Here is an 18,298-nt window from a genome sequence, read left to right on the forward strand (position 1 = left end):
AGAGGTTCGCACCATGACCCCTCTCCCTCGGACCTTATGAAGAAGGCCCTTCCTTGTCGCCACATCAAGGATTTGCTTCAATGGGTCAATAGCTATCACAAAAAGGAGGGGAGAGACGGGGTCCCCTTGCCGTAGTCCCTGGCCATGTTTGATGGGGGTACCAGCTACCCCATTCAAGAGGATCCTCGAAGATGAGGAGCATAGCAGAGCCGCAATCCACTCTCGAAATTTGCTTGGGAAACCTCGCCTCCGTAGGAGGTCAAGCAAGTACTCCCATTTGACAGAGTCAAATGCCTTGCGGATGTCCATCTTGAAAAGGAGAGAAGGAGTGTTGCTCTTGTGCAAGCGTCGCACAAGGTTTCTAACATACATGAAGTTGTCGTGGATGCTCCGCGTTTTGATGAACGCACTTTGAGCGTTGGAGACGAGGGCGGACATGTGCGGGCCAAGCCGGATAGAGAGCACCTTCGCGATGATCTTGGCGATTGCATGGATGATGCTCTCTGCCCCATCCTTCTTGGGAAGCAACACAATATTGGCAGAGTTGAGCCAGTGTAGGTTTGTTGTGTGGAGGGAGTCAAAGCGTTGAATCATCCTCATGAGGTCGTTCTTGATGATGCCCCAACACTTTTTGAAGAATAGGCCGGTGAAGCCAAGTAATTTTGGCATACTAATGGTGAACAAAGGAGAATCGGCATGGAGTTACCTTCACCGTCAGTGTGGGTTTGTTGGGATTAATATCAAAGCTCCTTCTCAAGTGCATCGCTTAGCACACCAGGACTACCACGAGCCTCCACATAGACATGCTCCAGTGAAGAGAGGTTCTCCAACCAAAATTGATAATCCCGAAATTGGTGCTTTATTGCCACAAAATTGAAATGTAACTCCAGGATTTGTAGCTTTTGCAATGTTCCTTGTGCAAAGATGAAACCAATGGAGCTAATACTTTCTATACCGAACCTTGTCAGGGACTGGAAGGGACAACCATTGTCAATGACTAGCCTTTTATCTGTGACTTTTGCCCAATACGGTAAATACATAGAGAGGTCATGCAGAGACGGCATGCTGCCAAGTATTTGGAGGTCTTCCACTCTCGGTTCTCTTAATCCGATTGCCAGGGAAGAGAGGGAGGGCAAGGTGGACATTGATTTTAGAAGAAATGTAGAGACCATCCTATTACCCATGTCAACGAACACCAGTTGTCTTAGCTGAACAAAGGTTGATGGCTCTTTCATTCGCAAAAAAGGTTGATGGCAATCTTTGTTGGTGCCCAATGTAAATCCTGCACTGCCGTCTCACAACTCATGGTTGGAGCCTTTTTACACTACCATGAAAGTTCCTAAATGATCTCTCAGAAAAAGTTTGGTAGATTAAAACAACCCGCTTTTGTTACTGTTCAACGGCTTAAGAGCATCTCTAGCCAAACCCTTATAATTGAAGCCTCAAATGCATCCTTAAACCTTAGCTCCTTAAATTGTGGAGTTAACAAAAATGTTGTTTCTAGCTGAACTCTTATATTTAACTCCTAACTTATTTTGCACATAATTTTGTTCAACACATAAATTGAAAGTACTTGATTCCAGCTCAAACTTAAACAATGCTAGCACATCATACATTGTATAGCATAAATTTAGATAGTTCAAACTAAATTAACATAAATTTAAATAGTCTTCCGCCATGAGCTTCTCCCAATTCACGCCATCATCGGTTGAGTTGTCGGACGAAATTTCTATCATGGAGGGTCTAACCTCACCCCCCACCCACCCCGATGGTCCGGCCTCATGGAATCGGAGCTCGTTCGCGACGCTATGTAAGCCTCATTGATGTGCCCTGCCACAATATGCTCGAAGGCCTCCAATTATCCCTTGCCTGGCGATGGCAGACCACTTGGGAATCGGCCACGGGGTTTTTCCGATACAACTACTCAACGCCGGCCCTCATCGACCACTATGCCCACGCCTTGAGCTGCTCGATGTTAGCCAATGTCGTCCCATGATTAGGGCCTGGGAAGAACCTATTAGCACGAGGATGCAGAGCTACACCATCGAAGACCTCCGGCTGCCGCACATGATCCTGCTCTAGTGCGTCGCATCGAGAGACAACGTTTGGCATGCTCATAGTGTTGGCACTACATGTAAGCTTTTCTAGCATTGACTTTAATCCTAATTGCAAGTTTTGATTGCTTAGTACTCCCTCTGTTCCATAATATAAGAGTGCTTTTGACACTAGTGTAGTGTCTAAAACACTCTTATATCGTGTGACGGAGGGGGTAGTGTATTAGTCCTGTCATGGCAAATCGTGAGCCTGTGACCAGTTACCAAAACATGATAACATAAGGATATTGGTGCGCTTCTTTTTGCTCCTCATAGGAATTACATTAAGATTACAGTTTCGACACATAAGAAGTCCAACGTATGTATCGATCATAAAAAAAGAAGTCTAACGTAGTATACTACAAGAGAGCAAACATTAATCGAAGCATCAAAATAATTTGCTCTGCTCAATAATATCTCAAGATTTTGGAGTAATTGCCCTTCCTTGGATTATACAAGACAATGCAAGGCTCACAGTCACTCGAACGGAAATGGAGCGCCATATTGGCTAATTGCCATTAAAAGAAACTGAAATGAAACATTGTATTGATTGCATTTTCAGCAAAGGGTCTAACATTGCTGACTAACTACAGTTCATCAGATATAACAAACTGAAGCAAAACTGAAGGTACAAGTCAGTGACAAAACTAAAATTTACATTAAGGTTATTCGAAGTCATCTCTCTAGCTTTATGCTGGAATGTTATAATTCCTCATTTATGAGCTTCAGCCAAGGTAGATAGATACAAGAGGAGCTCTCGGCCTACCAGAACCAGACACCCCGTCTTTAGTTGTAGACAGATACAAGGGATTCATCACTTTTTTTTCTTTTTTCTTTTGCGAAAAGGAGGATGACCCCCGGCCTCTGCATCTGGGAGATGCATACGGCCACTTTATTGATTATTCTTGAGGACCTTACAAAGTATTACAAACAATATATCTGAATCCACCATCTTGGCAACATATGCCGCTACTCCTATCCATATGATGAAGGGATGCTAGCTAGGCCACTACCCAAACCACTCACCTAAGCCTAACATCAAAAGCCGGAAGCCCCAGCCGAGCCACATACCGGGTCTGGGGCACAATCCGATCAGACACACTCGTGTGTCGTCGCCGCCATCTTCCACAGGTCCGTCTTCAGATCATTGATAACCCACAAGTATAGGAGATCGCAATAGTTTTCGAGGGTAGAGTATGTTGGGGAACGTAGTAATTTCAAAAAAATTCCTACGCACACGCAAGATCATGGTGATGTATAACAACGAGAGGGGAGAGTGTTGTCTACGTACCCTCATAGACCGGCAACGGAAGCGTTGACACAAGGTAGAGGAAGTAGTCGTACGTCTTCCCGATCCGACCGATCCAAGTACCGAACGTACGGCACCTCCGAGTTCTGCACACGTTCAACTCGGTGACGTCCTCGAGCTCCGATCCAGCAAAACGTTGAGGGAGAGTTTTGTCAGCACGACGGCGTGATGACGGTGATGATGTTCTACCGACGCAGGGCTTCGCCTAAGCACCGCTACGATATGACCGAGGTAGAGTATGGTGGAAGGGGGCACCACAGACGGCTAAGGAACGATCACGAGGATCAACTTGTGTGTTATGGGGTGCCCCCTTGCCTCAGTATATAAAGGAGGGAGAGGGGGAGGTGCGGCCGGCCCTAGGGGTGCGCCTGGAGGAGTCCTACTCCAACCGGGAGTAGGACTCCCCCCTCTTGCCTTGTTGGAAAAGGAAGGAGGAAGGGAGAAAGAGGAAAGGGGGGCGCCGCCCCCCCTTCCTTGTCCTATTCGGACTAGGGGGGAGGGGCCGCGCAGCCTGCCCTGGCCGGCCCTCCTCTTCTCCCTTATGGCCCATGTAGGCCCAATAACCCCCCCTCCCGGGGGGGGGGGGGTTCCGGTAACCCCCTCGTACTTCGGTAAAATCCCGATTTCACCCGGAACGTTTCCGATATCCAAATATAGGCTTCCAATATATCAATATTTATGTCTCGACCATTTCGAGACTCCTCGTCATGTCTGTGATCACATCCGGGACTCCGAACAACCTTTGGTACATCAAAACACAAAAACCCTAATTATGATCGTCACCGAACTTTAAGCGTGCGGACCCTACAGGTTCAAGAACTATGTAGACATGACCGAGACACGTCTCCGGTCAATAACCAATAGCGGAACCTGGATGCTCATATTGGCTCCTACATATTCTACGAAGATCTTTATCGGTCAGACCGCATAACAACATACGTTGTTCCCTTTGTCATCGGTATGTTACTTGCCCGAGATTCGATCGTCGGTATCTCAATACCTAGTTCAATCTCGTTACCGGCAAGTCTCTTTACTCGTTCCATAATACATCATCCCGCAACTAACTTATTAGTTGCAATGCTTTCAAGGCTTGAGTGATGTGCATTACCGAGAGGGCCCAGAGATACCTCTCCGACAATCGGAGTGACAAATCCTAATCTCGAAATACGCCAACCCAACAAGTACCTTCGGAGACACCTGTAGAGCACCTTTATAATCACCCAGTTACGTTGTGACGTTTGGTAGCACACGAAGTGTTCTCCGGTAAAGGGGAGTTGCATAATCTCATAGTTATAGGGACATGTATAAGTTATGAAGAAAGCAATAGCAACAAACTAAGCGATCAAGTGCTAAGCTAACGGAATGGGTCAAGTCAATCACATCATTCTCCTAATGATGTGATCCTGTTAATCAAATGACAACTCATGTCTATGGTTAGGAAACATAACCATATTTGATCAACGAGCTAGTCAAGTAGAGGCATACTAGTGACACTCTGTTTGTCTATGTATTCACACATGTATTATGTTTCCGGTTAATACAATTCTAGCATGAATAATAAACATTTATCATGATATAAGGAAATAAATAATAACTTTATTTCCTCCTCTAGGGCATATTTCCTTCAGTCTCCCACTTGCACTAGAGTCAATAATCTAGATTACACAGTAATGATTCTAACACCCATGGAGCCTTGGTGCTGATCATGTTTTGCTCGTGGAAGAGGCTTAGTCAGCGGGTCTGCAACATTCAGGTCCGTATGTATCTTGCAAATTTCTATGTCTCCCACTTGGACTAAATCCCGAATGGAATTGAAGCGTCTCTTGATGTGCTTGGTTCTCTTGTGAAATTTGGATTCCTTCGCCAAGGCAATTGCACCAGTATTGTCACAAAAGATTTTCATTGGACCCGATGCACTAGGTATGACACCTAGATCGGATATGAACTCCTTCATCCAGACTCCTTCATTTGTTGCTTCCGAAGCAGCTATGTACTCCGCTTCACATGTAGATCCCACCACGACGCTTTGTTTAGAACTGCACCAACTCACAGCTCCACCGCTCAGTAAAACACGTATCTGGTTTGTGATTTAGAATCGTCCGGAGCAGTGTCAAAGCTTACATCAAAGTAACCATTTACGATGAGCTCTTTGTCACCTCCATATACGAGAAACATATCCTTAGTCCTTTTCAGGTATTTCAGGATGTTCTTGACCGCTGTCCAGTGATCCACTCCTGGATTACTTTGGTACCCCCCTGCTAGACTTATAGCAAGGCGCACATCAGGTCTGGTACACAGCATTGCATACATGATAGAGCCTATGGCTGAAGCATAGGGAAAATCTTTCATTTTCTCTCTATCTTCTGCGGTGGTCGGACATTGAGTCTTACTCAACTTCACACCTTGTAACATAGGCAAGAACCCTTTCTTTGCTTGATCCATTTTGAACTTCTTCACAACTTTGTCAAGGTATGTGCTTTGTGAAAGTCTAATTAAGCGTCTTGATCTATCTCTATAGATCTTAATGCCCAATATGTAAGCATCTTCACCGAGGTCTTTCATTGAAAAACTCTCATTCAAGTATCCCTTTATGCTATCCAGAAATTCTATACCATTTCCAATCAATAATATGTCATTCACATATAATATCAGAAATGCTACAGAGCTCCCACTCACTTTCTTGTAAATACAGGTTTCTCCAAAAGTCTGTATAAAACCAAATGCTTTGATCACACTATCAAAGCGTTTATTCCAACTCCGAGAGGCTTGCACCAGTCCATAAATGGATCGTTGGAGCTTGCACACTTTGTTAGCTCCCTTTGGATCAACAAAACCTTCTGGTTGCATCATATACAACTCTTCTTCCAGAAATCCATTCAGGAATGCAGTTTTGACATCCATTTGCCAAATTTCATAATCATAAAATGCGGCAATTGCTAACATGATTCGGACATACTTAAGCATCGCTATGGGTGAGAAGGTCTCATCGTAGTCAATCCCTTGAACTTGTCGAAAACCTTTTTTGCAACAAGTTGAGCTTTGTAGACGGTAACATTACCATCAGCGTCAGTCTTCTTCTTGAAGATCCATTTATTCTCAATTGCTTGTCGATCAACGGGCAAGTCAACCAAAGTCCACACTTTGTTCTTATACATGGATCCCATCTCAGATTTCATGGCTTCTAGCCATTTTGCGGAATCTGGGCTCACCATCGCTTCTTCATAGTTCGTAGGTTCATCATGATCTAGTAGCATGACTTCCAGAACAGGATTACCGTACCACTCTGGTGCGGATCTTACTCTGGTTGATCTACGAGGTTCGGTAGTAACTTGATCTGAAGTTTCATGATCATTATCATTAGCTTCCTCACTAATTGGTGTAGGTGTCACAGAAACAGGGTTTTGTGATGTACTACTTTCCAATAAGGGAGCAGGTACAGTTACCTCATCAAGTTCTACTTTTCTCCCACTCACTTCTTTCGAGAGAAACTCCTTCTCTAGAAAAACTCAGAATTTAGCAACAAAAGTCTTGCCTTCGGATCTGTGATAGAAGGTGTACCCAACAGTCTCCTTTGGGTATCCTATGAAGACACATTTCTCCGATTTGGGTTCGAGCTTATCAGGTTGAAGCTTTTTCACATAAGCATCGCAGCCCCAAACTTTCAGAAATGACAACTTTGGTTTCTTGCCAAACCACAGTTCATAAGGCGTCATCTCAATGGATTTCGATGGTGTCCTATTTAACATGAATGCAGCCGTCTCTAAAGCATAACCCCAAAACGATAACGGTAAATCAGTAAGAGACATCATAGATCGCACCATATCTAGTAAAGTACGATTACGACGTTCGGACACACCATTACGCTGTGGTGTTCCGGGTGGCGTGAGTTGCGAAACTATTCCGCATTGTTTCAAATGTAAACCAAACTCGTAACTCAAATATTCTCCTCCACGATCAGATCGTAGAAACTTTATTTTCTTGTTACGATGATTTTCAACTTCACTCTGTAATTCTTTGAACTTTTCAAATGTTTCAGACTTATGTTTCATTAAGTAGATATACCCATATCTGCTTAAATCATCTGTGAAGGTGAGAAAATAACGATATCCGCCACGAACCTCAACATTCATTGGACCACATACATTTGTATGTATGATTTCCAACAAATCCGTTGCTCTCTCCATAGTACCGGAGAACGGCGTTTTAGTCATCTTACCCATGAGGCATGGTTCGCAAGTACCAAGTGATTCATAATCAAGTGATTCCAAAAGTCCATCAGTATGGAGTTTCTTCATGCGCTTTACACCGATATGACCTAAACGGCAGTGCCACAAATAAGTTGCACTATCATTATCAACTCTACATCTTTTGATTTCAACATTATGAATATGTGTATCACTACTATCGAGATTCATCAAAAATAGACCACTCTTCAAGGGTGCATGACCATAAAATATATTACTCATATAAATAGAACAACCATTATTCTCTGATTTAAATGAATAATCGTCTCGCATCAAACAAGATCCAGATATAATGTTCATGCTCAACGCTGGCACCAAATAACAATTATTTAGGTCTAATACTAATCCCGAAGGTAGATGTAGAGGTAGCGTGCCGATCGCGATCACATTGACTTTGGAACCATTTCCCACGCACATCGTCACCTCGTCCTTAGCCAATCTTCGCTTAATCCGTAGCCCCTGTTTCGAGTTGCAAATGTTAGAAACAAAACCAGTATCAAATATCCAGGTGCTACTGCGAGCATTAGTAAGGTACACATCAATAACATGTATATCACATATACCTTTGTTCACTTTGCCATCCTTCTTATCCGCCAAATACTTGGGGCAGTTCCGCTTCCAGTGACCAGTCTGCTTGCAGTAGAAGCACTCAGTCTCAGGCTTAGGTCCATACTTGGGTTTCTTCTCCTGAGCAGCAACTTGTTTGCTATTCTTCTTGAAGTTCCCTTTCTTCTTCCCTTTGCCCTTTTTCTTGAAACTGGTGGTCTTATTGACCATCAACACTTGATGCTCCTTCTTGATTTCTACCTCCGTGGCTTTTAGCATCGCGAAGATCTCAGGAATAGTCTTATTCATCCCTTGCATATTATAGTTCATCACGAAGCTTTTGTAGCTTGGTGGCAGTGATTGAAGAACTCTGTCAATGACACTATCAACAGAAAGATTAACCCCCAGTTGAGTCAAGTGATTATGATACCCAGACATTTTGAGTATATGTTCACTGACAGAACTATTCTCCATCTTGCAGCTATAGAACTTATTGGAGACTTCATATCTCTCAATCCGGGCATTTGCTTGAAATATTAACTTCAACTCCTGGAACATCTCATATGCTCCATGACATTCAAAACGTCATTGAAGACCCGGTTCTAAGCCGTAAAGCATGGCACACTGAACTATCGAGTAGTCATCAGCTTTGCTCTGCCAGACGTTCATCACATTTGGTGTTACTCCTGCAGCAGGCTTGGCACTTAGTGGTGCTTCCAGGACGTAATTATTCTGTGCAGCAATGAGGATAATCCTCAAGTTACGGACCCAGTCCGTGTAATTGCTACCATCATCTTTCAACTTTGCTTTCTCAAGGAACGCATTAAAATTCAACGGAACAACAACACGAGCCATCTATCTACAATCAAACATAGACAAGCAAGATACTATCAGGTACTAAGTTCATGATAAATTTAAGTTCAATTAATCATATTACTTAAGAACTCCCACTTAGAAAGATATCCCTCTAATCCTCTAAGTGATCATGTGATCCAAATCAACTAAACCATGTCCGATCATCACGTGAGATGGAGTAGTATCAATGGTGGACATCAATATGTTGATCATATCTACTATATGATTCACGCTCGACCTTTCGGTCTCCGTGTTCCGAGGCCATATCTGTTATATGCTAGGCTCGTCAAGTTAAACCTGAGTATTCCGCGTGTGCAACTGTTTTGCACCCGTTGTATTTGAACGTAGAGCCTATCACACCCGATCATCACGTGGTGTCTCAGCACGAAGAACTTTCGCAATGGTGCATACTCAGGGAGAACACTTATACTTTGATAATTTAGTGAGGGATCATCTTATAATGCTACCGTCAATCAAAGCAAGATAAGATGCATAAAAGATAAACATCACATGCAATCAATATAAGTGATATGATATGGCCATCATCATCTTGTGCTTGTGATCTCCATCTCCGAAGCACTGTCATGATCACCATCGTCACCGGCGCGACACCTTGATCACCATCGTAGCATCGTTGTCATCTCGCCAATCTTATGCTTCCACGACTATCGCTACCGCTTAGTGATAAAGTAAAGCATTACAGCGCAATTGCATTGCATACAATAAAGCAACAACCATATGGCTCCTGCCAGTTGCCGATAACTCGGTTACAAAACATGATCATCTCATACAATAAAATTTAGCATCATGTCTTGACCATATCACATCACAACATGCCCTGCAAAAACAAGTTAGACGTCCTCTACTTTGTTGTTGCAAGTTTTACGTGGCTGCTACGGGCTTAGCAAGAACCGTTCTTACCTACGCATCAAAACCACAACGATAGTTTGTCAAGTTGGTGTTGTTTTAACCTTCGCAAGGACCGGGCGTAGCCACACTTGGTTCAATTAAAGTTGGAGAAACTGACACCCGCCAGCCACCTGTGTGCAAAGCACGTCGGTAGAACCAGTCGCGCGTAAGCGTATGCGTAATGTCGGTCCGGGCCGCTTCATCCAACAATACCGCCGAACCAAAGTATGACATGCTGGTAAGCAGTATGACTTATATCGCCCACGACTCACTTGTGTTCTACTCGTGCACAACATCAACGCATAAAACCTAGGCTCGGATGCCACTGTTGGGGAACGTAGTAATTTCAAAAAATTTCCTACGCACACACAAGATCATGGTGATGTATAGCAATGAGAGGGGAGAGTGTTGTCTACGTACCCTCGTAGACCGGCAATGGAAGCGTTGACACAACGTAGAGGCAATAGTCGTACGTCTTCCCGATCCGACCGATCCAAGTACCGAACGTACGGCACCTCTGAGTTCTGCACACGTTCAACTCGGTGATGTCCCTCGAGCTTCGATCCAGCAAAACATTGAGGGAGAGTTTCGTCAGCACGACGGCGTGATGACGGTGATGATGTTCTACCGACGCAGGGCTTCGCCTAAGCACCGCTACGATATGACCGAGGTGGAATATGGTGGAAGGGGGCACCGCACACGGCTAAGGAACGATCACGAGGATCAACTTGTGTGTTATGGGGTGCCCCCTTGCCTCAGTATATAAAGGAGGGAGAGGGGGAGGTGCGGCCGGCCCTAGGGGTGCGCCTGGAGGAGTCCTACTCCAACCAGGAGTAGGACTCCCCCCTCTTGCCTTGTTGGAAAAGGAAGGAGGAAGGGAGAAAGAGGAAAGGGGCCCCCCTTCCTTGTCCTATTCGGACTAGGGGGAGGGGCCGCGCGGCCTGCCCTGGCCGGCCCTCCTCTTCTCCCTTATGGCCCATGTAGGCTGTAGGCCCAATAACCCCCCCGGGGGGGGGGGGGGTTCCGGTAACCCCCCGGTACTTCGGTAAAATCCCGATTTCACCCGGAACGTTTCCGATATCCAAATATAGGCTTCCAATATATCAATATTTATGTCTCAACCATTTCGAGACTCCTCGTCATGTCCATGATCACATCCGGGACTCCGAACAACCTTAGGTACATCAAAACACAAAAACCCTAATTATGATCGTCACCGAACTTTAAGCGTGCGGACCCTACGGGTTCGAGAACTATGTAGACATGACCGAGACACGTCTCCGGTCAATAACCAATAGCGGAACCTGGATGCTCATATTGGCTCCTACATATTCTACGAAGATCTTTATCGGTCAGACCGCATAACAACGTACGTTGTTCCCTTTGTCATCGGTATGTTACTTGCCCGAGATTCGATCGTCGGTATCTCAATACCTAGTTCAATCTCGTTACCGGCAAGTCTCTTTACTCGTTCCGTAATACATCCTCCCGCAACTAACTTATTAGTTGCAATGCTTGGAAGGCTTGAGTGATGTGCATTACCGAGAGGGCCCAGAGATACCTCTCCGACAATCGGAGTGACAAATCCTAATCTCAAAATATGCCAACCCAACAAGTACCTTCGGAGACACCTGTAGAGCACCTTTATAATCACCCAGTTACGTTGTGACGTTTGGTAGCACACAAAGTGTTCCTCCGGTAAACGGGAGTTGCATAATCTCATAGTCATAGGAACATGTTTAAGTTATGAAGAAAGCAATAGCAACAAACTAAGCGATCAAGTGCTAAGCTAATGGAATGGGTCAAGTCAATCACATCATTCTCCTAATGATGTGATCCCATTAATCAAATGAAAACTCATGTCTATGGCTAGGAAACATAACCATCTTTGATCAACGAGCTAGTCAAGTAGAGGCATACTAGTGACACTCTGTTTGTCTATGTATTCACACATGTATTATGTTTCCGGTCAATACAATTCTAGCATGAATAATAAACATTTATCATGATATAAGGAAATAAATAATAACTTTATTATTGCCTCTAGGGCATATTTCCTTCAGAGTATTCAACCCAAATTTATTGATTCGACACAAGGGGAGCCAAAGAATATTCTCAAGTATTAGCAGCTGAGTTGTCAATTCAACCACACTTGGAAACTTAATATCTGCAGAAAGTGTTTAGTGGCAAAGTAATATGATAGTAGTGATAACGGTAGCAAAAGGTAACAGTAGTAAAAGTAATATTTTTGGTATTTTATAGTGATGATAGCAATAGCAACGGAAAAGTAAATAAGCGAAGAACAATATATGGAAAGCTCGTAGGCAATGGATCGGTGATGGAGAATCATGCCAGATGCGGTTCATCATGTAACAGTCATAACCTAGGGTGACACAGAACTAGCTCCAGTTCATCAATGTAATGTAGGCATGTATTCCGAATATAGTCATGCGTGCTTATGGAAAAGAACTTGCATGACATCTTTTGTCCTACCCTCCCGTGGTAGCGGGGTCCTTACGGAAACTAAGGGATATTAAGGCCTCCTTTTAATAGAGAACCAGAACAAAGCATTAACACATAGTGAATACATGAACTCCTCAAACTACGGTCATCACCGGTAAATATCCCGATTATTGTCACTTCGGGGTTAATGGATCATAACACATAATAGGTGATTATAGACTTGCAAGATAGGATCAAGAACACTCATATATTGATGAAAACATAATAGGTTCAGATCTGAAATCATGGCACTCGGGCCCTAGTGACAAGCATTAAGCATAGCAAAGTCATAGCAACATCAATCTCAGAACATAGTGGACACTAGGGATCAAACCCTAACAAAACTAACTCGATTACATGATAGATCCTGAGGGAGTCCTGTATTAGGGGGTGTTCGGGTAGCCGGACTATACCTTCAGCCGGACTCTAGGACTATGAAGATACAAGATTGAAGACTCCGTCCCGTGTCCGGATGGGACTTTCCTTGGCGTGAAAGGCAAGCTTGGCGATGCGGATATTCAAGATCTCCTACCATTGTAACCGACTTTGTGTAACCCTAACCCTCTCCGGTGTCTATATAAACCGGAGGGTTTTAGTCCGTAGGACAACTACATCATACAACAATCATACCTTAGGCTAGCTTTTAGGGTTTAGCCTCCTTGATCTCGTGGTAGATCTACTCTTGTTCTACCCATATCATCAATATTAATCAAGCAAGACGTAGGGTTTTACCTCCATCAAGAGGGCCCGAACCTGGGTAAAACATTGTGTCCCTCGTCTCCTATTACCATCCGGCCTAGACGCGCAGTTCGGGACCCCCTACCCGAGATCCGCCGGTTTTGACACCGACATTGGTGCCTTCATTGAGAGTTCCTCTGTGTCGTCGCTTTCAGGCCCGATGGCTTCTTCGATCATCAACCACGATGCAGTCCAGGGTGAGACTTTTCTCCCCGGACAGATCTTCGTCTTCGGCGGCTTCACACTGCGGGCCAACTCGCTTGGTCACCTTGAGCAGATCGAAAGTTACGCCCCTGGCCATCAGGTCAGGTTTGGAAGCCTAAACTACACGGCTGACATCCGCGGGGACTTGATCTTCGACGGATTCGAGCCACAGCCAAGCGTGCCGCACTGTCTTGATGGGCATGATATAGCTCTGCCGCCGAACAGCGCCCTGGAGGCCGCACACACATCGGTCCTGACCATTGATTCGGAGCCCACTGCGCCAATCGAGGATTAGCGGTTGGACGCTGCCTCAGGGGCTGCAATCTCAGAGGCGATCGAACCGAACTCCAGCCCCACACTCCGCATGGCCCGTGACTCCGAGGAGCCGGATTCCTCTCCGAACTCCGAGCCCCCTGCGCCCCCGCCGATCGAATCCGATTGGGTGCCGATAATGGAGTTCACCGCCGCGGACATCTTTCAGCACTCGCCCTTCGGCGACATCCTGAATTCTCTAAAGTCTCTCTCTTTATCAGGAGAGCCCTGGCCGGACTACGGTCAGCAAGGTTGGGATACGGACGATGAAGAAATTCAAAAGCCACCCACCACCCACTTCGTAGCCACTATCGACGACTTAACCGACATGCTTGACTTCGACTCCGAAGACATCGACGACATGGACGATGATGCAGGAGATGAACAAGAACCAGCACCTATAGGGCGTTGGAAGGCCACCTCGTCATATGACATATATATGGTGGACACTCCAAAGGATGGAGATGGCGATGGAATAGCGGTGGACGATACCTCTAAGAAACAGCCCAAGCGCCGGCGTCAGCGGCGCCACTCTAAATCCCGCCAAAGCAAAAATGGTGATTCTGGCACGGGAGATAATACTACTTCGGATAGCGCCAAAGAACACCCCCTCCAGCAAAATTCGGCACAGGAGGACAGAGAAGCCAGCCCTCACGAGAGGGCGGCGGACCAAGAGGTTGAGGACGATAATTATACGCCTCCCTCCGAAGACGAGGCAAGCCTCGACGACGACAAGTTCGTCGTGCCCGAGGATCTTGCCGAACAAGAGCATTTTAAACGCAGGCTCATGGCCACGGCAAGCAGCCTCAAGAAAAAGCGGCAACAACTTAGAGCTGATCAGGATTTGCTAGCTGACAGATGGACTGAAGTCCTTGCGGCCGAAGAGTATGAACTCGAACGCCCCTCCAAGAGTTACCCAAAGCGCAGGCTGCTACCCCGACTAGAGGAGGAAGCACCTACATCACCAGCGCATGACATGGCCGACCGGCCACCTCGTGGCCGCGACAGAGAGGCCTCTTGGCCCTCCACTCAAGCCATGCCCCGGCACCGCGTCAAGCATACTAAGGCACGGGAAAATGCGCCCGACCTGCACGACATCCTGGAGGACAAGGCAAGGCAAACAAGATTGATCTACGGATCGCACAGGCGCCCCACGGCACGTGACGGTGATCATCACTCCGGACGCAATGAATCCGGCCGGGCCGAACTCAACAGACAAAGCTCCTTCGAGCCGCGTCGTGATATAGCCCAATACAGAGGCGCCGCAAACCCACTATGCTTCACAGATGAAGTAATGGATCATAAAATCCCTGAGGGCTTCAAACCCGTAAACATCGAATCGTACGATGGCACAACAGATCCTGCGGTATGGATCGAGGATTATCTCCTTCATATCCACATGGCCCGCGGCGATGATCTACACGCCATCAAATACCTCCCACTCAAACTTAAGGGACCGGCCCGACATTGGCTTAACAGCTTGCCAGAAAACTCAATCGGTTCTTGGGAGGACCTGGAAGCCGCATTCCTTGACAACTTCCAGGGCACTTATGTGCGACCACCGGACGCCGATGACCTAAGCCACATAATTCAGCAGCCAGAAGAATCGGCTAGGCAATTCTGGACACGGTTCCTAACAAAGAAAAACCAGATAGTCGACTGTCCGGACGTAGAGGCCTTAGCGGCCTTCAAGCATAATATCCGTGACGAGTGGCTGGCCCGGCACCTGGGACAGGAAAAGCCGAAATCTATGGCAGCCCTCACGACACTCATGACCCGCTTTTGCGTGGGAGAAGACAGCTGGCTAGCTCGCAGTAACAACTTAACCAAGAACACTGGTAATTTGAATACCAAGGACAAAAGTGACAGGTCGCGTCGGAACAAACAAAAGCGCCGCGTTAACAGCGATAGCAACGAGGATACGACAGTTAATGCCGGATTCCGAGGCTACAAATCCGGTCAACGGAAACAGCCATTCAAAAGAAAAACTCAGGGCCCGTCCAGTTTGGACCGAATAATCGACCGCTTGTGCCAGATACATGGCACCCCCGAAAAGCCAGCTAATCACACCAACAGGGATTGTTGGGTGTTCAAGCAGGCAGGCAAGTTAAGAGCCGAAAACAAAGACAAGGGGCTGCATAGCGACGACGAGGAGGAGCCCAGGCCGCCGAACAATAGTGGACAGAAGGGATTTCCCCCGCAAGTGCGGACGGTGAACATGATATATGCAACCCACATCCCCAAGAGGGAGCGGAAGCGTGCGTTACGGGACGTATATGCGATGGAGCCGGTCGCCCCAAAGTTTAACCCATGGTCCTCCTGCCCGATCACCTTTGATCGAAGGGACCACCCCACTAGCATCCGTCACGGCGGCTTCGCCGCATTGGTTCTAGACCCAATCATTGACGGATTTCATCTCACAAGAGTCCTCATGGACGGCGGCAGCAGCCTGAACCTGCTTTACCAGGATACAGTGCGAAAGATGGGCATAGATCCCTCGAGGATCAAGCTCACCAAAACGACCTTTAAAGGCGTCATACCAGGTGTAGAAGCCAACTGTACAGGCTCAGTTACACTGGAAGTGGTCTTCGGATCTCCGGATAACTTCCGAAGCGAGGAGTTAATCTTCGACATAGTCCCGTTCCATAGTGGCTATCACGCACTGCTCGGGCGAACCACATTCGCAAAATTCAACGCGGTACCGCACTATGCATACCTCAAGCTCAAGATGCCAGGCCCTAGAGGAGTAATCACGGTCAATGGGAACACTGAACGCTCCCTCCAAACAGAGGAGCACACGGCAGTGCTCGCAGCAAAAGTACAAAGCAGCCTCTCTAGGCAGTTCTCCAGTTCGGCCTTCAAAAAGCCGGACACTGTCAAGCGCGCCCGGAGTACCCTACAACAAGACCGCCTGGCACGTTCCGAGCTAGCGTAGCAATGCGGCCCCAACCCTAGCCCTCGCGATATAGCGAAACCAGTGCTTCGCGTACATAACTACGCTGTTGAAATACCATGGGCACAGGGGAAGGGGCACTATCACGGCATGCCCGAAATACGGCTTAAACCGCACCAGGGGCTGCCGGATTCCTTCTTTTTTTTCCTCTTAGTCTCAGGACTCCATACTTCGGATGACCCGTTCGGCAATTCAACTGCCGCACAAACGATGCAAGATCCAGGGAAGCAGACAAGCCACGCCGCATCATGGAACTCCCAGGTGGTCTCTATTGCGAGCAGTATACCTATTTTTTAATACAATTCCGCGGCCTGCCCCTGGCCAGGACATGTTAAATAGTCCAATTTATTTTGCTTACCGCACTATTTGTATCGTTCCGCTTTCATAGCAGCCTTTCTATAAACAATGCATAGCTTTTTGTCTATTTTTTGCATTACCCTCTTTTTATATATATGTTTATTAATAGCATGCTGCATCCGTACACTGTGGTACGGCAAAATACGCCAGGGGCTTCAGTACCCATCAATATGGCGTGAGAAGTCCGTCCATTTTCACAAGTGCGGCACCCCGAACTTATAGCACTATATGCATCGGCTCTGAATCATGATTTGGGTCAGTAGTTGGGTTTGCCCGGCTCCTATGTTTTGGTGCCTTACGTTCCGCTATATCGGCTAAGGTAGCACTAGGAAAACCAGTGCGATTGTGCCCCAGTTGAGCTGGGCCGAGCACCTCAGTGGAGAAAGCTAAAACTGACTGTCATGATGAGGCGAGAGACCGGTCGCTGTTCGAGAGGTTTCTCGAGTCCTTAAAGGCTTATGCCGCTTCGAGTGAGGAACCGGCTTTGTCCGGCCAAGGCGTGGATAGCGCCCCGAACTCGGTCTTCCGAATACTAGGGGCTTCACCGAAATTTAAAATTATAGAGTTCTATGGCTAAGTGAGAGTGTTCAAGCATTATAGTCTGATTGCCTTGTTTGTTGTGCTGACCGCCTCCCTCGACGGACCCAATCATGGGAAAAAGAGCGCTCAGGTTTATCCCGAACACCCCAGCACTAGTGGCATGGGGGCAGAAGCCGACGACTGGCCATCTCTCAATTTTTTGATAAACGGCCGCACAGAAAGTAATATTTTAAATTCAAGCATTGCTTAGCGCATATGAACAAGTTTTCAGCGCACAGGATAACACGAGCGAGTTCATTCAAAAATTACATCCTTGGTACATTCATCCGCCACAAGGCGGGCACCAGCAAGAACATCCTTGTAATAGTTCTCGGGCTTGCGATGCTCCTTCCCCGGCGGCGGCCCGTCCTTCACAAGCTTCTCACCGTCCAGCTTACCCCAGTGCACCTTTGCACGGGCAAGGGCCCTACGGGCACCTTCGATGCAGACGGAGCGCTTGATGACCTCGAGCCTTGGACAAGCCTCCACCAGCCACCGCACCAGTCCAAAGTAGCTCCCAAGCAGGGCCTCTCCAGGCCACAGCTGAACTATGAAGCCCTTCAGGGCCTGTTCGGCCGCCTTGTGGAGCTCGACTAGCTGCTTCAGCTGGTCGCTCAAGGGCACAGGGTGTCCGGCCTCAGCGTACTGAGACCAGAACACCTTCTCCGTCGAGCTGCCTTCCTCGGCTTGGTAGAAT

The sequence above is a fragment of the Triticum urartu genome, chromosome 7A (genome assembly GCF_056163025.1).
Source record: "Triticum urartu cultivar PI428250 chromosome 7A, HENAU_Tu73, whole genome shotgun sequence".
NCBI lineage: Eukaryota > Viridiplantae > Streptophyta > Magnoliopsida > Poales > Poaceae > Triticum > Triticum urartu.